General features: G+C 30.7%; 1 long non-coding RNA gene across 1 annotated transcript; it reads left to right on the top strand.

The window, feature by feature from the left end:
- The first annotated feature begins 3,284 nt into the window (after positions 1 to 3,284).
- Positions 3,285 to 8,000, top strand: LOC148617428 (uncharacterized). The gene is made up of 3 exons (XR_015922487.1): positions 3,285 to 5,457; positions 6,476 to 6,753; positions 7,708 to 8,000. It is a non-coding gene; the product is annotated as an uncharacterized LOC148617428 (long non-coding RNA).
- Positions 8,001 to 17,917: the final 9,917 nt, after the last annotated feature.

The following is a 17,917-nucleotide window of genomic DNA, read 5'->3' as shown; positions in this document are numbered from 1 at the left end:
TTTTTGAATATCATTCTTTTCTAATTGAAAAGTAGTAAAGTTATCTGCTATTTTGCATTGATTAGAGAAGGGTCAAAGATCAATCGACCCCAATACACTTTGATAAGTCATTTATTAATTGTTCATTGTAGGTATCGGGAAACGGGTAACATGTAAAGATCACATGCATAGAATTTCAAGAATATAAGCAAATAACTTTTTTCGACAAAAGTTAACTATTTAATCACTGAACAAAAATGCCTCTAAATTTGGTTGCATTTTAGTGCATTTGTAATGATTTAGAAATAAATGAGGCACCGTAGAATATTAAATGTATACCTAAATATTCTGTACTGAATAACAAATAAAATAAATACAAAGTTCTCGATTCGATTTGACTGTTAATTTTTGATTACTGTTAAATGGAAACCAATTACATAGAAAGCCTTGAAATTCATTGAAAAACTAAAGGTAACGCATTTATATTGTGTGAAATTTGGTTGCTTTCTTAGGGAACGTTAAAATAATTTTCTGAGCAATCCATTGTCAACTAAAAAAATCTTTGTACTATTTGACATATAAATGATCTAAAACATTACATTGGAACACAAAATTCTGGGGGATAAAATGCCATTATTATTTAAGAAACTGCACTGCCTGGTTTCTGCATGGATAGTCTCTTTAAGTCATTGGCATTCAACAATTTTATTGTTATCGATTATCCAAACTTGTTTCAAGAGTCAGAGATGCTTTTCAGATAAGAATATTAAGCATGACGTCTGTTAAACATTAATGCTGTCCACATTGGTTCCCGAACAAACATGATTCAACAATCTCACGTCCAATATCATGTTGCACTGAAACTTTTTTTGTTATATTGGCTGTATATTGTTCAACTTTGTGGTATAATCTCATTGCAGTATAAACAACTCACGCATTCAGTAAATTTAATTAATTATCCAAAGGTTTTTCCAAACATGTGCAATCTTGTATTACATTCAATTTTTTTCAAAGTGTTCCATATGTGTGATAATTTTTTTTTTGGATTATGAATATTGTTAATAAAATATCAAGATTTATATCTTGTTATCTGTTAAAATGTTTTATTACTCTTTTAATATATTTTAATTTTGTAAAGATCAACATAATTATATGTTCTGAAAGATATAGCAATATTATTACACTGTACTTTACATTCAGTAATTGTTATCTTTTGTGTGTATATGTATTTATCTTTTATTTCCAATCAGTACTGGTACCAATGTATAAAACAAAGATTCTTGATATAATTCATTGCTTTTTCGTTACTTATATGCTTGATAAGTTAGTTAGTGGCGGATTTAATTTTTTTTCAAATTTAGAGTATTCAATGTTGCTTATATTGCTTTATTTGATTGTGTTAAGCTTACCTGGTCAATGCCAATTTTGAGTTATTACTTTGCATCTATTTGCTGTTAGCTATTCTATAAACAAGACAAATTTTGAAATCTTCTCTGTTATAGCTTGGTTAATTTTCACGTATACTTTCTAGGAGTATTCATAATTAATTCCCTAACAAAGAATGGTCAAATTGTTTTGGTCATACAATATCAATAGATTGCATACCAAATATAAAACTTTTTATATACTAGTTCTCAGTATCCAGGTGAATAATTCATGATCAATCATCTGAGCATCTAGTGTTTATTAAAGTGCTGTTGCGGGAAATTTTAGAAGCTTTTCTATAGTATGTATATAGTGACCTTCCAGAAAAAATGAGAAATCATATCTATATTTGAGTTTTTATTCTGTTTAATTTATATACAAATAAAACGTGTGATTTTTTCCTCAGAATCCGCTGAGGTAATTTACATAATCTTCAGTATGAGTTTGTGCATGAATTGCACTAATAGTGCCTTACTTCTTTTAATAACAAAACAAATGATGTTTGTGTGTAAATAAGTGAAACAGTGGTAAAACAAATGATGTTTGTGTGTAAATAAGTGAAACAGTGGTAAGAATATTGTAATTTTCGTTATTTTTCAGAATTATATGGAATAACCGAAAGGATGAAGGTCCAAAAGGTCTTATTCTGACTACTGAAATAATTGTTAAAAAATATTATCAATTCGGAAGAAAACTAAATAATAATATAATTCTTATTGTAAATTTTCAATTTTATGCATTTAGTTTGTGATTTAAAAAATAACAATGCAGAAACGAATGCACAAAAACCGCCTGGAAGGCTATTCTGTAAATAAAATAGCATTTTTTCACACTTCTGCCACTTATTTTATAGTGAGATCCAGCGTTAAAAAAATCAGAATGAAACTGAAAGTGTGCATTTATAAATTCTTTCTACAGGAAAAAGGATTTTAATCATGTGACCTAGCTACTGTCACATGATTAAGCACCTGGCCAGCCGTGTAATATACATTGAAACCCTAATTACACTGTAGCAAGTGCAGTAGATATATTAACTAAAGAGCTTTTCCTTATCTTTATGTCAGAGAATGAAATAATGTCTGAAATAATATTTGATCAGATGTCGATTTTGATATAGCCATTGCTATGAACATGATTGCATGTACGTGAATGTATTTATTTTTAACCGCTTTACTGCTATTTACATGGGTTTAATCTAATAGAATCTATAATTTGAATCTAATAGTTTTAAATATTTGTTTGCTCTAATTTCCGTTTAAATCTCCTCGATAGAAGATTGTTCTGTATTATGATTACTTTTGCGTGGAACGTAGTAAAATAAAATGAGAGGCTTTAAATAAGCTCGAAAAAGCATCAGTATATAGAAACCTGTAGCACGCTGTCTAAAGATAATTTTATTTGTAATAAATGTTGCAACGCACTTTATTCCCTTATGCGATCTGGCAAGTTAAAAACACTGTTATAAGATCAAGCGCGAATAAAACGTTTTAATCGCTCCTGTCTTTATTTTGAAAGTAGAAAAATTAAAAGCCGTTTGCTTTGTTTGCCTGTAAAAACTCCAGGTTCTGGGTATTTATCTATCGCAATGATTAAGCACAGTTATGTATAACAAAGTTCTTTCAACAATGCTTTCTTTATCCGGAAAAAAACATGTAGACACAGCCTACATGTAGTTTTAGTATTTGTTATGACAGCTAGATCTAATATGATATCCGTGCCTTCTTGAATATTTAATGCAAATTGTAGCGTCTGTATTTTATATGAACGAAGTTGTCTTATTTCAGTCAGCTGCATCCTGTGTAACGTTTGTATTAAATCCATGTCTAGAATATTTTGTTATCCGCCTTTTCAAAATATAAAAAAAAAAACAAAAACAGGCGCGTCCCGGGTGGTGGATTTGATGGGGTGCGACTATGCCTTATACATGTAGGTTGTCAGGTAAAATAAGCATGGTCTGACCGTGAACCATCTGAGGTTTAGTGTTATGAATATCCACTTGACATTTATTGAAAATTAGTTTCGAACCTGAATTTAACATATGCCAAGCTTTTATGCATTTTAGCGGAGATACGGTTAGCATTGGTGTTAATCTTCGGAAATTTACAAAAGGAGACTACCGTTATTTTTATCCAAAATTAAAGTGCGTCACTTCTGGGTTCTTAACTTTCCCATTATTATGACTGATGAATAGCGAAAATTTCGAAAGCGGCAGGATTTAAGCTCCCATCATGAGACGGACAAGACCATTGGAGATTATGGAATGTATGAAAAAATGTCGGGAGGCTCCAGCCGAAAGCGGTCGCTAGCGGGAGGTTTAATACCTATAGAGATGCATTTATTTTAAACTTTCCCGCAATAATTTACTATTATTCGTATTCATTATTCTAATGAAAAAGTTTCACTTTTATTTTTCTCATTTATATTTTTTAAAACTTCGCAAATATTATAGGAATTGTTGATTTAACTAAAAGTAATAAGTTTATCAACAACGATTTGTACATGTACGTGCTTATTATATTTCAGCTATAGTACTCTGGAAACTTTTAACACTCCACTAAAACACTTTTGCCAATGTTACGATAGTTTACGGTCGTACTTAGTCATCGTTTTGTACGTAATCTGATCCCTTCTTAAGCATTCTCAAGTTTCTTAACCTCTAAATTTTCTGTTTAAGGCATGTGTAAATTTCAAATGAAAGAACAAGAATTTTAATGAATTACACAAAAATAGGCCCTACATATTTATTGATTCTTAAAAGTTAACACATTTTTTCCCACTTTTTCTTTAGTAATAAATGTAAAACCCCAACATGTTTATGCGTCGGGAATCTTTTTTAAAGATACTACTTGTTTTATGATTACATGACATGAAGAATACGATCTTGGATCCTAGAGCGGATAATAAACTGAAGCCCCCGACATGCACATCATTCTCAAAACAATCAAGAACTTAGTGTTTAAAAAAAGACCCCCTAGATTTAAACCAAACCTATTGTCGCATATAGCAAAAAGGTTGAAAGATTCTTTTAGTACAGATTTTAACAAAAATGGTGATTTTGGTAAAAATTGCAGTATTATTCTTTTTATTTTATATCAGAAATTTAGACTAAAGTTTTAGACATTAATTTTCTTCAGTTAGATTTTAGAATTATTAACATTTTCTGAAATTAAATAAATCATTTGAAGTATTTTGCACATGCAAGAGGATTACGTAAGATATATTTCCTTTTGGGTAAGCTGTGAATGTTCTATTGTTAATTAAGAGTTATAGCAATTTGAACAAGTCAAAGCAGATTAATTTTATTTGTTGGATTTCCTGGCAGTAATAAACTATGTAAACAACAATGGATAGGTATGTCCAAGAGGTAAACAATTTAAGCCCCTTTTTACATACTTTAGCACTACGCGACAAAAATTAGTTTTAAGGAATTCGGGTTCAATTCTTCCACTCATTTTACTAAGCAACGAGATATATTTTACATTTTGATTGGTTGAAACAAGTGTGATTTTGGTAAATACAGCAAAAAAGTAGTTCCAAGCTCACTTCACATTGCGTTTCGGAACAATAAAGAACAAAAAATCATTTTTGTGTCTTTAACATATATTTCATGTATGCTGTATTATATTTTATATTTAAGGTTATTTAGTTGTAAATATTTTAATTAAACATTAATGTGAGTATTTTATCTGTAATGAGATGTAAATATTATTTATAATAATGTTACTTAATAGTTTTCAAGAAAAATATGCCATATCATGCAAGACAGTTTATTTTAGTAGTCTCGCAACTTGTAAATACATGAAACTTTGTAAATATTTTTAAAAAGAAAGAAAAGATTCTTTATTGAACTGTCTGTTAACTGTGCTTCAATACTTGTTTTGGTATGATTATATTATCATTGCCGCTATCAATTTAAGTGGTACGTTTAGCCTGATATCATGATATTAAAATTATTTTGTGCAAGGGAAGTAACCATAATCACAAATGTTGAAAAATAACAAGTCCTCTAGTTTTTGATAGTTTATTTAGAAACAGCTGGTTAGCAAGCATGAGGTTTGTTTATTTAGAAGCCAATATGGCAAGATTTCTCTTTGTGAAGTTTGTTTTGAAGTTTTTACTCTGATTTTTCATAACAAAATTTAAGACGGTTTTCCCGCACAATGTGATACGAAGCTATTGTTACACAATTAATAGAACAGCGCACATAACATGCTGAAGGCATGAAAAAGTATCCCGTAATACATATTAGATATCCCCCTCTTCACATTCTTAAGTTATGTATTCATCAACCAAGTTTAGTTAGCTAATTTAATAGAGTTATTCCCCTTTATCACTTTTATTGTGCAAGTTGGACTTGCACCCATGACTTTTAAGTCAGTTAGCTTTTTGGGTTCATTCATGTATTATAATTCGTTTGCAAGAGTTACTTAGTGACAATGTATAACATATATGCTACATGTTTGTTTAGGCATTATTCAATATTTTACATTATTGTTGTTATATTATTCATAATTTACAATTATTATATGGTCACTTTACATTGCGCTTCGGAACAATAAAGAACAAAAAAATATTTTTGTGTCTTGAACATATATTTCAGCCCTTTACCCAAAGTCTACCCAGACGTAAAGGAGGTCACGTTGGCAAGAGTCCGACCCAAGAAACCTGAAAACAAAATCCCGATACTCGTACAAAACATACCTCGAAAAGCAACTCTGACACTATTATGCTGCATCCACCCGACATGATCTCTTGCTTTCAGTGAATTGTTTACTTATACTAGGTACTAGTTCTAATCATTTAAAATGTGAGACGAGACGACCCTATGTCTGATTTTCTCAAATGTTCGTACAGGTTCAGTTCAGCAAATTCATTGCATTTTTTTTAACTACGGCACTGCTTGTTTGATGACGCTATGGGGTTGGCGATTAAAATATAAAGATATCCAATATTAATTCAAATTGCTAATAAAAACGAACATCACACACTGTGTAAATATAAATCTTCTGTGTTTCAACATACTTGTGTTATCTATAAAACTACATGATTTTACTTGTTTAATGACTTACAGATAACAAAGTAGACAACTGTGGCATCCGCTATTCAAATTATAATCTTGGTACAGAATATTATACACATACTGTCTGCAATTGAGGGTGGTATACTGGATTACCACACAAAGAGAGAATATCGCACGAGACGAAGTCGAGGAATGAACCGGCCAGCGAAAGCTATATTTTAAATTAGCCTAGCTGGCCGGGTGGTCTAGGGCGCTGGACTTAGTGCAGGCGGTGTTGCCATAGATGTCACAGCGTTACGAGTTCGAGTCCCGATATACACTATAATACTGTATGTTATATTGCTAAGACTTCACAATGATATAAAGTAAAAGTTTCATTTAATATTAATTTTGCTACATAAAGAATTAAATAATATGTTTTGTAGCCAAACACTGAGCACTCTGAATCGCATAAACCCAATTTTCACTTCTTTTCCACAAGGCAGATTCCGTATAAGAGTATTTATCATCCTTTTTTTGAGACAAAACCTTGAAGCAAATTTGTGTAGGTTTTGTGTTACCAAATGACAAGAGTTCAGCTATTTTGAGTAATTATTAATCACTTAAAAATGTATGACTGCATTAAAAGAAACCTCTTAATTTATCAAAAAGAAGTAATAGTAAACAAAAGTCTTACGGTATATGCGTATAAACCTTAAGTTTTGAAGGAGCAATAAAGCTTCTAATGTGAAAACAAGAAAGTCCTAAAAATGATCATATTCATATTAAATCTTTAATTACGAAATGGTGTTCATGTTAAATAAACAAATTGACACACGTAAGTTTCCTTTTATCAAGACAAGCAAACAACAAGATTTTGAGTATTATTTACTTGTTGAACTTGGTATAGCAGGTTATCAGGGCATAATGCAGTACAAACTCAAAATTTGTCGGTATTGAATAGCACTTAACTATAACACAATCGAAACATATATATTATTATATTTATTGAACTGTAAAGTGTAAAATTAACATAGTATTGCTTTTAACATGCGTGTGGTTATTATTTGAGTTTTGAATATTTGCTATACTATTTTGTATCAGTTCAGTTTCCAATGCTTAAAATTAGACGAGATTAAAGTATCTTAACAAATAACAAGTTTTAGTGGATCTACTGGAATATCAAACAAAAGAAATGATCAAATAGTAAAGGACAGAATTTCATTTGTCTCGTTTTCGTTTGTATTCATGATCATAAATCGATTTAAATTGTCTTATTACAACCAACACAATTTATATTTCAGGTATCAACATGAGACAAGTCAATATATACTAAAAATAATCGTAACTTATGACCCTTATACACGTCCATATTCAGGAAAAGGATTGTGTTATATTCTTTTTTTTTGGATACAGAAACAGAACTTAACTTAAAAGTATAAATTTCCATCGTTTATCACCAGATCCTTTCCAATGAAATATTAGCATAATTAAGTCCACTTTGTAGTTATAATTTCATAGCATGTTAATCCTTATTATTTTTGTTTTTTTTTTGTTGTTGTTGTTGAAATAACAGTAAATTTATGGAAATTGGTAACGCCTTTGCTGTTTTTATGTGAAAATGGAACGACTCAAGTATAATCCTATAAACGTTGAACGTTTCTAATTCATACGTACCTCCGAAATGGGACTTAAAGTCTTTTTGTGATAAACATTACAAGAAATATGGACTGAGGGTGATTTCTTATGTTTTTCCGATCTTTGAGGGGGTAAAACTATAACATATAAATACATATTGTTTGTGTTTCCCGTCAAATCTTCATAAATTGCCTATTATGGACAATTCGTAACATCAAAATAACTGTTAACACATACAAAGCAAAATAACATACAGTACCTTAACCAATTCACAGAACTAAGATTGTGATCTGTCATTGATCATTGATCTGTCAAACCAAGTCGCTTCCATGTATTTACATTTTTGTGAACAGCTTAGCATAGTACAGTTGAGTACAGTAAAGCCCTTTTGATTCTGCCTATTTCCATGTTTAAAGTTAATCCCTACAAGTACATAAATTCATTCATTTTTATCAAAAATATTTGCTTCTTAAGGAAAAAAACACCTTATAATAATTCGAAGAATGACACGAAGAAGAGGTAACACATTTTTGGTTAAATGAATATATTGTTACGCCCTCACGGGTGTGTAGGTATATTTCGAGCGCAAGTGTATAGGAAAGTGGTATTTCACTGGTAGCGTGGCCTTTGAAGGTATTTCCATATACTTGTTCTTAATACACAACCCAACAGAGTTCCAACTTATAAATAACATTTATTAACCTCTCAATAATTTAATACATGCAATATATAATGTTAAAACCCTACCACTGAACGCTAAAGTATAAACGAAGGTCCCCCAAAATATGATAAGGGCTGCTAGGTTCTATAGGTTATGTCAAGGTCAGGTCGTAGTAAAAATATTTACTACTAAAATACAGGGTCATACCACGGGTGTTGTTCTCCTGGCGAGCTGGTAGCGCTCAGTGGTCAAAATCGAGCTGAATAGAACTAACTGCTCTCAGAATAATTCTGCCAGGATTAATTTCAGGACGCCGGTCCCCCGTTTATGTATATCTGCCACACTTGTTGGAATTTTAGGCCCACTTTCAGGAATGTGGGGATTCGGCTAATATCATTGGTTTATCCTTGTGGACCCCCAAAAATTATGATTGGTTAAGAAATCTCTGCATTCCCAAAGAAGTTTATATTCTCCTAACCAATTAATTCCGATGTGCCAAATATAAACATGGTTGACATCGAGGGGAAAAATATAGTAACGGGATGGAAAAGAAGTAAGACGGGACCTACTATATCTTATGATACAGGGAAAATAAGCCCATAACAATCATATCCCTTAGCAGAATATACGAATATAATGACAGGTGAGAAATATGAATAAATAGACCAAATGAAGCTGGGGACTAGTCGACAGCCTGGGACTGACTGGAAACGAGGGATGCAACAATGAGAACGAACTCTGTCTTGACCCTTAGAAAAGATTCCCATAATAATCCCAATACAATAATACAGATACAATCACATAACTATGTTTAAATTGTCCATATCGCGCGTGAATTCACTCAGACGGACACGAACAAACAAGAAAAAGGAACCTGAGTGACACTCAAAAATATATCTTCATTATAAACCTACTGACCTAAACCCAATTTTGTAACAATATACACTGTAAGTAGTCCAAATTTCACTGTAGAATTTCTTTGTATGACCCATTAAAAATGCTTTGCAGGGCACAGCCTGATACAGCCACAGAAGTTCAACCTTGAACCCTAACAGTTTGGGCAAGTACTGAAACACTTCCAAGCATGTCAAGCTTGATACAATCTGGAATTTTGATTGTGATTAAACATTTAACACACATTAAGAATTTGACTAGAATGGTTTGCAACTTCTTGTAATTTCAAAGAAATCTATTCATTTATTGTTAAATTATTGTCAAGAATTAGGAAAATAGTTGTTTCTGGCGTAATAAAAAAGATTTGGTCCTTACAATCCCAAACGGTAGAGGACCTAACCCAAAATAAAATTGAACACAACCCTACTTTTGTGGTATAAATATTGTGGAACAATATCATAGAAAGCCATATATACAGTTAAAATATTTTTGGCCTATAATTTCAAACCAGTTGGGGCCATAGCCCTAAAATCAATACCAACCCTTCTTTTGTGGTTTGGAGACATATTTGAAAACTTTACTATGATAAATTAACTCAACTTAAATATCAACGTTATTCCACAACAACTAAGTGTCTAAGGACAAAATTAACAGTACCATATAATAAAAGATTGCAAAATCTGGAGACTACACCACTATCATGGTCTTAGGAAAAACCCTAACAAAACTTAACCTTGTGTTGCTTATGGGTGTTCCTAAATCTTAATTTTCAATTCCTGAATGGAAGTTGGCGTTGTAGCTAAAAAGGACTTCAGTGTTTGACACTTCACAGTGGTCCGGTAGTCCTGTGCCAACATACATGTATTTGAGCCATGACAACCATGAAATTTAAATTTGATAGTCCTTCAGGCACCCTTAATTAATTCTTATTTGTTTAGTTTTAAGGAGAGGATCCAAAAACAATTGTGAGAACCACTTAATTTACTTATCAAATAGTCCTATGGGCTACATAGCCAGAAAAGTTAAGTGTCAAACCCCGAACTAATAAAGCTCTTACTGATACCCCCATTACTTAAACATATAACTTTGAAGTTGCACTAGTTACAGTAAATTTTCAAGATTAGTGTGGTCTAGGTTTTCTCTCAGTAGTTGTCTGTGCATGATTATAATATCTATGGGGACATAAAACTGTTATAAAATGATTTAATTTTGCCTCAGTATTAAATTAAATAAGATAAGTGTGAAAAGTATTATGAAGATAAAAAAATCCATCAACTGAGATACCCAATGTTAATATACAAGGTGACATGTATGTTGATTACCTTATATCATGTACATGGCTGACAGTTACCTGTAGTTAATTCATAAGTATGTTATCACTCTTCACGTCATCCTCCCAAGTCAGGGTTTTGAGTTCACCCTCGCTCCCTCAAACGCCTGACATCACTCATTCATATATTGAGTGATTGAGAGAAAAATGAAAATAACTGATTGACCTTACTAAACTATTTTCATTATATTTATGTTTTTACAATGCTACTTACTTATAGTACTATGAGATACATATGCTACTACTTCATGTAAGCAATTTTGTAAAAGCAACAAACAAATAATAAAAGCCTTCCAGAAATACAATTCAGACAAAATGGTTTTCAATGTGAATTTAAAATATTGATTAGAATGTTACTAATCTGCATAATCGTTAAGAATTTCTTGTAATCATGTTATTATGTATACTTTCTGATTTTAAAACACATACTACTCAAATTTAGTTAATCTTTTTAAGGATGCAATTCCGCGCTGTCCAAGCCCAGATGTCTGACCTCCGGATAAGGTAAAAAAAAATAGAATAAATTCAGACCCCTCCCCTCCAAAAAAAAAAAAAAAAATAAACAAATAAACAAAACAAAAAAAAAAAAAAAAACAAAACGTGCACTACATTTACATTGAACGGACCTTTAAACACGCATAACTTACCATATTCTCAAGAATTTTACAAAAAAAACAAGCAGTAAAAGTCATAAGCTTTCTGTTTTTTTATGGAAACAGTTGTAAAAAGGGAGGTCATAGGTAGGGGAATCTAAGTCGCCTCAGGTGTTAATGAAATATGGCGTACATCATCGGAACCTCTCTAATTATTGCCATCTATTTCAGAGAAAAATTAAGTAAACAAGAACAGTTCCGGATTTTTTTTTGGTTCAGATACTACGATAGATAATTTGCATACTGACTGATTGAATATTCAAAGGTAAAGTTCACTTCTTTGTTATTCAAATAGACATATACTGTACACACATGCTTTAAATAAGTGCAAACGCATAGACTACGTGTATTTGTCTGTGGACTTGGAAGCAATGTGGACGGAGTTACCTACCTTTCTCGTTGCGAATTGTTTATATGAATAATATTTGTGTAAATTATTGACATTTAAATTGAGATGCTTACTTATATGGACATTATTTTAATATTCTTTATGTTTGGACTTGTTTTCATTCTGATATCATAATGTGTTATTATCATTTGTGAAATTTAATAAAAGAAATGACACCGTTTAAAATGCTCACATTAAATTTAATGTCATGGTAAATTTCTATTCAACTCTATACTCAATATTACGTTCTACCTATTCAATACGATCAATCATATATATGATGACTGATCATATTGAGTCTTGATATTGCATGCTTCCTCCTGGAGAAGTCATCGTTTTCATGTGGTAATTTATACCACTAATAATTGGATGACTTAGAAGGTGTGCTATGATTTATTTTGTGAATTTCAAGATACAGATAATGTACCAATTTTATACATTAAAATGATCAAAATGTGGCAACTTTACTTAAATTGTAATTTTAATTAGGTGTGTTACATAATGAGGGTACAGAAATTCATCTGAAAATTCATGTTAACAAGGGATTGCAAGGTTTTAAGTAGACTTTGCAGAGGTTGCAACTATAAAAAAAATCTTACATACATATTTTGTACATATAGCAGTTCACTTTCATGATGTTAAAACCATCCATATTAATTTTTCATGCTGTACAACTTTCAGTACAGTAATATAATGTAAGTCCAGATACACGTATCCCTGATATTCGCAGTGGTATAATGCTACATTTTTATTTTTAATGTAACATTTGGCAATAATGAAAAAATAATTTACTTTAATTAGAGAAGCCTGTACGTCACTCCTATAACACTAAAGTCACAAGTGCAGGCGATAATGATACCAAAATTAGTCTCTGTTGACTGCATGGCTTCCTGGACTTTTGTTATTATTAACTTAAAATGTCAAACTTTTTCATTTTCTATTTTTTAAACTGCTGACCACATATATTATTCCTAGGTCAAACCAATATGTACAAATGCACATGTACTAAGTCCAGTGTTCCAGGATTTTTCAAAAATTTAGGTTTCCTTGGGAAAAATCCATATAAAATCAACATTCCCACAGTCAATGACTGCTTTCCTAACAAAACAAATCCTTACAGCATATGAAGTTTTCAACTTGCCACGGGAAAGTGTGAACAAGTATCTAACTTTCCCTGACCCAAATTTCACTTGCCCTGGGTAACGGGAATAGGAATCCTAGAAGACTGCTTTAAGTAATAAACTGGTTGGTTATACAAAATTTGTGTTCACAGCACAGAGTTATATATAAATCCTTGTTCACAGTAATGGTTAAGTTTAAATTTAAAAGTATGGTTTAATTGGACTGTCCATTGTGTTGGCTTAATGTGTAAATACAAGTGGAAAAAAGGAGATAGACACCTTAATGCATACTGTTTATGCATGCACAAATGTATATAGTAAATGTACCGGATATCAGAATAATGAAATTTCCACTGGGCTTTGCCACATATAAGAAACAAGAACATACTTAATGTATTCAATTTTCTTTTATTATACATGTACAATGTATCACATTTTACCACAATATGTCTTATAGCAGATGCTGAGAACTTTTACAACTGTATTGTTTTACATTTTTATATTAAAGGTCAGTCTTGGACAGATACTCTCCCCTATAAATAGGTAAATACATGTAATATTTAATCTGCGCCTTCCTCATGCTCAAAATATAATGTGTTGATTCTCCCATACTAAACATTTACTGAATCTAAGTCATTGTGTTTCCAATATACCGTATCAGTGGCGATTTACCGGGGGAGCTAAAGGGGCTTTAGCCTCCCTTTTTGCGTCTCATAAAAATAATAATTATCATCATAAAATTAAATTAAACGAGTCGTATATCTTTGTCGTATCTCGTATGTACTATCAGTTATGAATGAAACCAATTTACACCCTGTTTGTGTATATATATCTGGTTCGATATGTTTCAATCGATTTATTTCGCGTCATATGTCACACCCACCATGAGAATGTTTACCACTGCTGAAGCGTGTGTTTCGATACATGTTTAAGTACCTTATATATACAAATATCATCGAACAATTAGTTTTCAATAGGAGGTAATTATAAATTAAAAAATCAATCACCGAAATTACCACCGTCATTATCACCACGCGCTAAACTTAAAATGCAAAAGTTTAACATTATCTTAAAAACTTCGATTTATTGATACAGAATTGTGATCTAAGTCAACACAAGCCAAAGAAAACAAATCGATTATAAAGCATAATATCAATATATTGATAACAAAATTGGGAACGCGTATATTTCCTTAACTGTATGAAGGTTATAGCCAACCAATGTAACCAATGGGCATGTGGAACGTACGCAAAAATAGTCCTACGCAGAAATTACCCCCTGTTCCTCATAGTGCTGCGAAAAAGTTCTCATTTTATTTTAAAAATTTAAACAGTTTCTGAAAGGAAAAATATTTCTGTACATTTTATAGGTGCATTGTGCTTCTTGTGATGTGAAGTCTAACCTCCATAATAATTTCAAAATATACCCCTATCTTTTGAAAACACTGGGATTTCCCATGCTATTTATAGTCCCTTCACTTCCGGTGACCAGTACTGCACTGCAAGTCTGCTAACCCCACATGCCATTCTGAGGATTGTGAGCTGACATATGTAGAAACATGCTGATATATAGTCCTCTGCAGGTTAAAGTTAAGGTAAAGTCCAGAGAAGCCATTGAATATTGTGAAATTAGCATAGAAGCCTATTGGAAGTGGAATTAGTGGTTTCTAGCCTGAAATCATGACTTACCTAATTCTAGAAGCAGTACTTCCAAAATTTCACAACATATAATGGAAAAAAACACCGACTTGTTCCCATTTCGCGTTAGTAAAATTTGGAGTGGACTAAAGCGGAATAGGAACATGTGTAAACATGTAATTAAGTGTTACTTGTGTTTTTAGCAATTAAAAATACTTTCTACATAGAAATATTTTATGTTTTATGCAGAAAAATATGCAAAAAATGTATAAAATCACATTAAAATATACAAAAATGTTTTTCTTAATTATGTTTATTTAGTTATCAAAACATGCCATAAATTAGTAACTGTGTTTTTATAATGGATTTATTGTAAATTCACATTTCTCCTTAGTACTTTTTTTACCTTTTTTACCTGAAATTCACAGCTAAGGCGAAATGGGAACACACCGAACCAACGCCAGCATGCCGGAAATCGGGGTTCGATTCTTCGGCCTGCATATTCGACATATAGAATTAAGATTTTAATTGCTTATTTCAATATAGGGGTTTGATCCAGAGAAAAAGTGGTCGCGGGTGTCCTTGAAGCCAATTTGTGAATAAATTTCTGGATAGGTTCCCGTCTTTCAAAAAATTCTGCCTTGGGTTCATCCCTGGCGCATGTTGTATCCACATTTTATGCACCCCCAGTTAACGTCGACAAACGGCTCACTTTCTATATATTGACACCAGATAAAGAGTTCGTCCTGCATAGGTATACGTACGTACCTGTGATCAGGGAGTGAATATTGTTGTGATTGGAAATTAAGAATTTCAGCGGACTTTGGATGGGCCGAATAAAATCAGGACGGAAATTAATGGACGGATGGGGGGGGGGATTGGGGTTGGAGAGAATCTCGACACTATGCATTTTTTTAAATTGAAGAAATAGAAACTTTATTGCTTCATAATTAGCAATTGTAGGAAGGCGAACGTCTGGCACGCCCTTCCTTGCATTGTAGTATACCACAAATCTATTAACTTAAGTAAATGATGTTCATGTATGTGACAAACGAAAGTGCACAAAAAGTCGTATTTTCAATAGTAAAATTGGAATTTCTAGTATAAAAAAGAAGATTTTCCATATTAAAAAAAAGAGATAGTTAAATATTATCAATTCATTGTTTTTATATTAGCGATTTATTTTTAGATATTAGAAATTCAATTTTTAATAAAGAAAATCGTATTCTAAAAATAGACTTTGATTTAAATTACTAATGTAAGAATTTCTTTAAATTTCTAATATTATTTCTAACAAGAAATTGATTTTTTAATCATAGAAAATGAATTTTCAATATGAGAAAATAATTTTGAATATTAAAAATATGTTTCTAATTTAAAAAAGAATTTTCCATTATATAAAAAAGAATTCTGAATATTAGCACAGGGATGTTAGCCATTCATTATTTTTTATACAAGCAATCTATTTTTTAATATTGGAAATTCAAGCTCTGATTAAAAGAAAAATCGTTTTCTACAAAAAGAATTTATTTTAATTTCTAATATAAGAGTTTATTTTAGTTATAATATAAGAATTTATTTTAATTCTAACATAAGAATTTATTTTAATTCTAACATAAGAATTTATATTAATTCTTATATAATTCTAATATAAGAGTTTATTTCAATTTATAACTTGATTTCTAATAAGAAATTTTTTTAATAATAAGAAAATGGATTTTAAATATTGAAAATGGCATTTAATATTAAAAAGTCCACTGCATTTTTAATGAGAAAAGATGTTGAATTTTAATATTAAAAAGAAAAAAAAACAATAATATTAGAAAATGAATGAATTTCCAATGGTGTCTTCCCGATAGTCCAACATTTGAAAATTACAGGTAAAATAATGTTGGACAATCGGGAATGTTTTGATAAGGAACATATGTGTTTGCTAATTAGAAAATGTTTTGATAAAGATAGTTTTGAGGTTCTATAAGGGATATTCATTGAAAGAATAAAAAACTTATGTGTTGCTTTAGGTTTGTAAAGTTAGTTTGTTCTCTATTTGTCTTAGTTTTTCTTGTTTTTGGTTTGTTGTATCAGTATTTGTTAGCTCATGCTTTATCTCGATTATCGTTGTTTTTTTGTTGTTGCTGTATTGCCCCCTCCAGGTATCAAAGAGTAGACCTGCAGCAGCTCGAAGCTTGTGAAAGGTGACTTTTTTTATACATTTTATATTCAAATGTTTTTATTTCATCAAATAAATATGATATTATACATGTAAATCATTTGTCATTTTTGTTGAATGAAGCATACTATTAAGCAATTAGCTTAAAGTGCTACAACTCATTACAAAAGTACACTTCATGTATTAAATTTTAATAATGATTTTATCAAATAATTTGCATTGCTGGAATTTATACTCAAATCAAGATCATTATTAATTCATATAGTATTTGATTCCTAAAGCATTAATAATACTTGATATTTTTTTTTATAAAAAATATGTATCAAATATTTTTCTTTTAAAAATAATGATTTGTTTTAATATTATTGTTTGCTTCAGATTAAAATATCCAAAACAATATTATAAAAAATAAATATGTATTTCAAATTGAAATTATCTTTCATCTATTTTAAGAAATTGTTTTATATTTAATCTATATAAATATGTATTTATTTTTTATTTATTTACAATAGAAACCCCTTGCAACTCTTAAATTATAATGATGCATGACCATAACTGTTAATTAAAAACAATGAAAGTAGGACAATCAGAACTTTTATTGTTGAACAATCAGGAATAAACCTTTCTAATAGTAAAACAAAATTGTCAAAAAATGAATTTAGATATTTGAAAAAAAAACTATTAATAAAACTTTATTTCTTTTATAAAAAAAAACGAATGAACTATTATTAAAAATTAGTTCATAATATTACAAAATTAATTCATGTTTATCAGTTAAAACCGGATCCTTGTCCTCTAAGTTTGGGACGGGATGGAGATAAAAATGAGAAAAACTTTCCGATTTTACCATGTAAAATAGTATTAGCATACAGGAAAAGAATTCCGGAATCCTACTAGATTCACTAAATTTTTTTTTGTATCACACATCGTTCTGACCCCAACCGACAAATCAATATCCGAATATTCCGGGCCAGTGGAAATTTGGACTAGGCATCTCTTCAAAAGCCAATGCATCTTATAAA

This window comes from Perna viridis, chromosome 5 (assembly GCF_037379345.1).
Source record: "Perna viridis isolate PV_CMFRI_1.1 ecotype Kerala chromosome 5, ASM3737934v1, whole genome shotgun sequence".
Lineage (NCBI taxonomy): Eukaryota > Metazoa > Mollusca > Bivalvia > Mytilida > Mytilidae > Perna > Perna viridis.
Note: the sequence above shows the minus strand (reverse complement) of the source record. Positions and strands in the feature narration are given on the sequence as shown.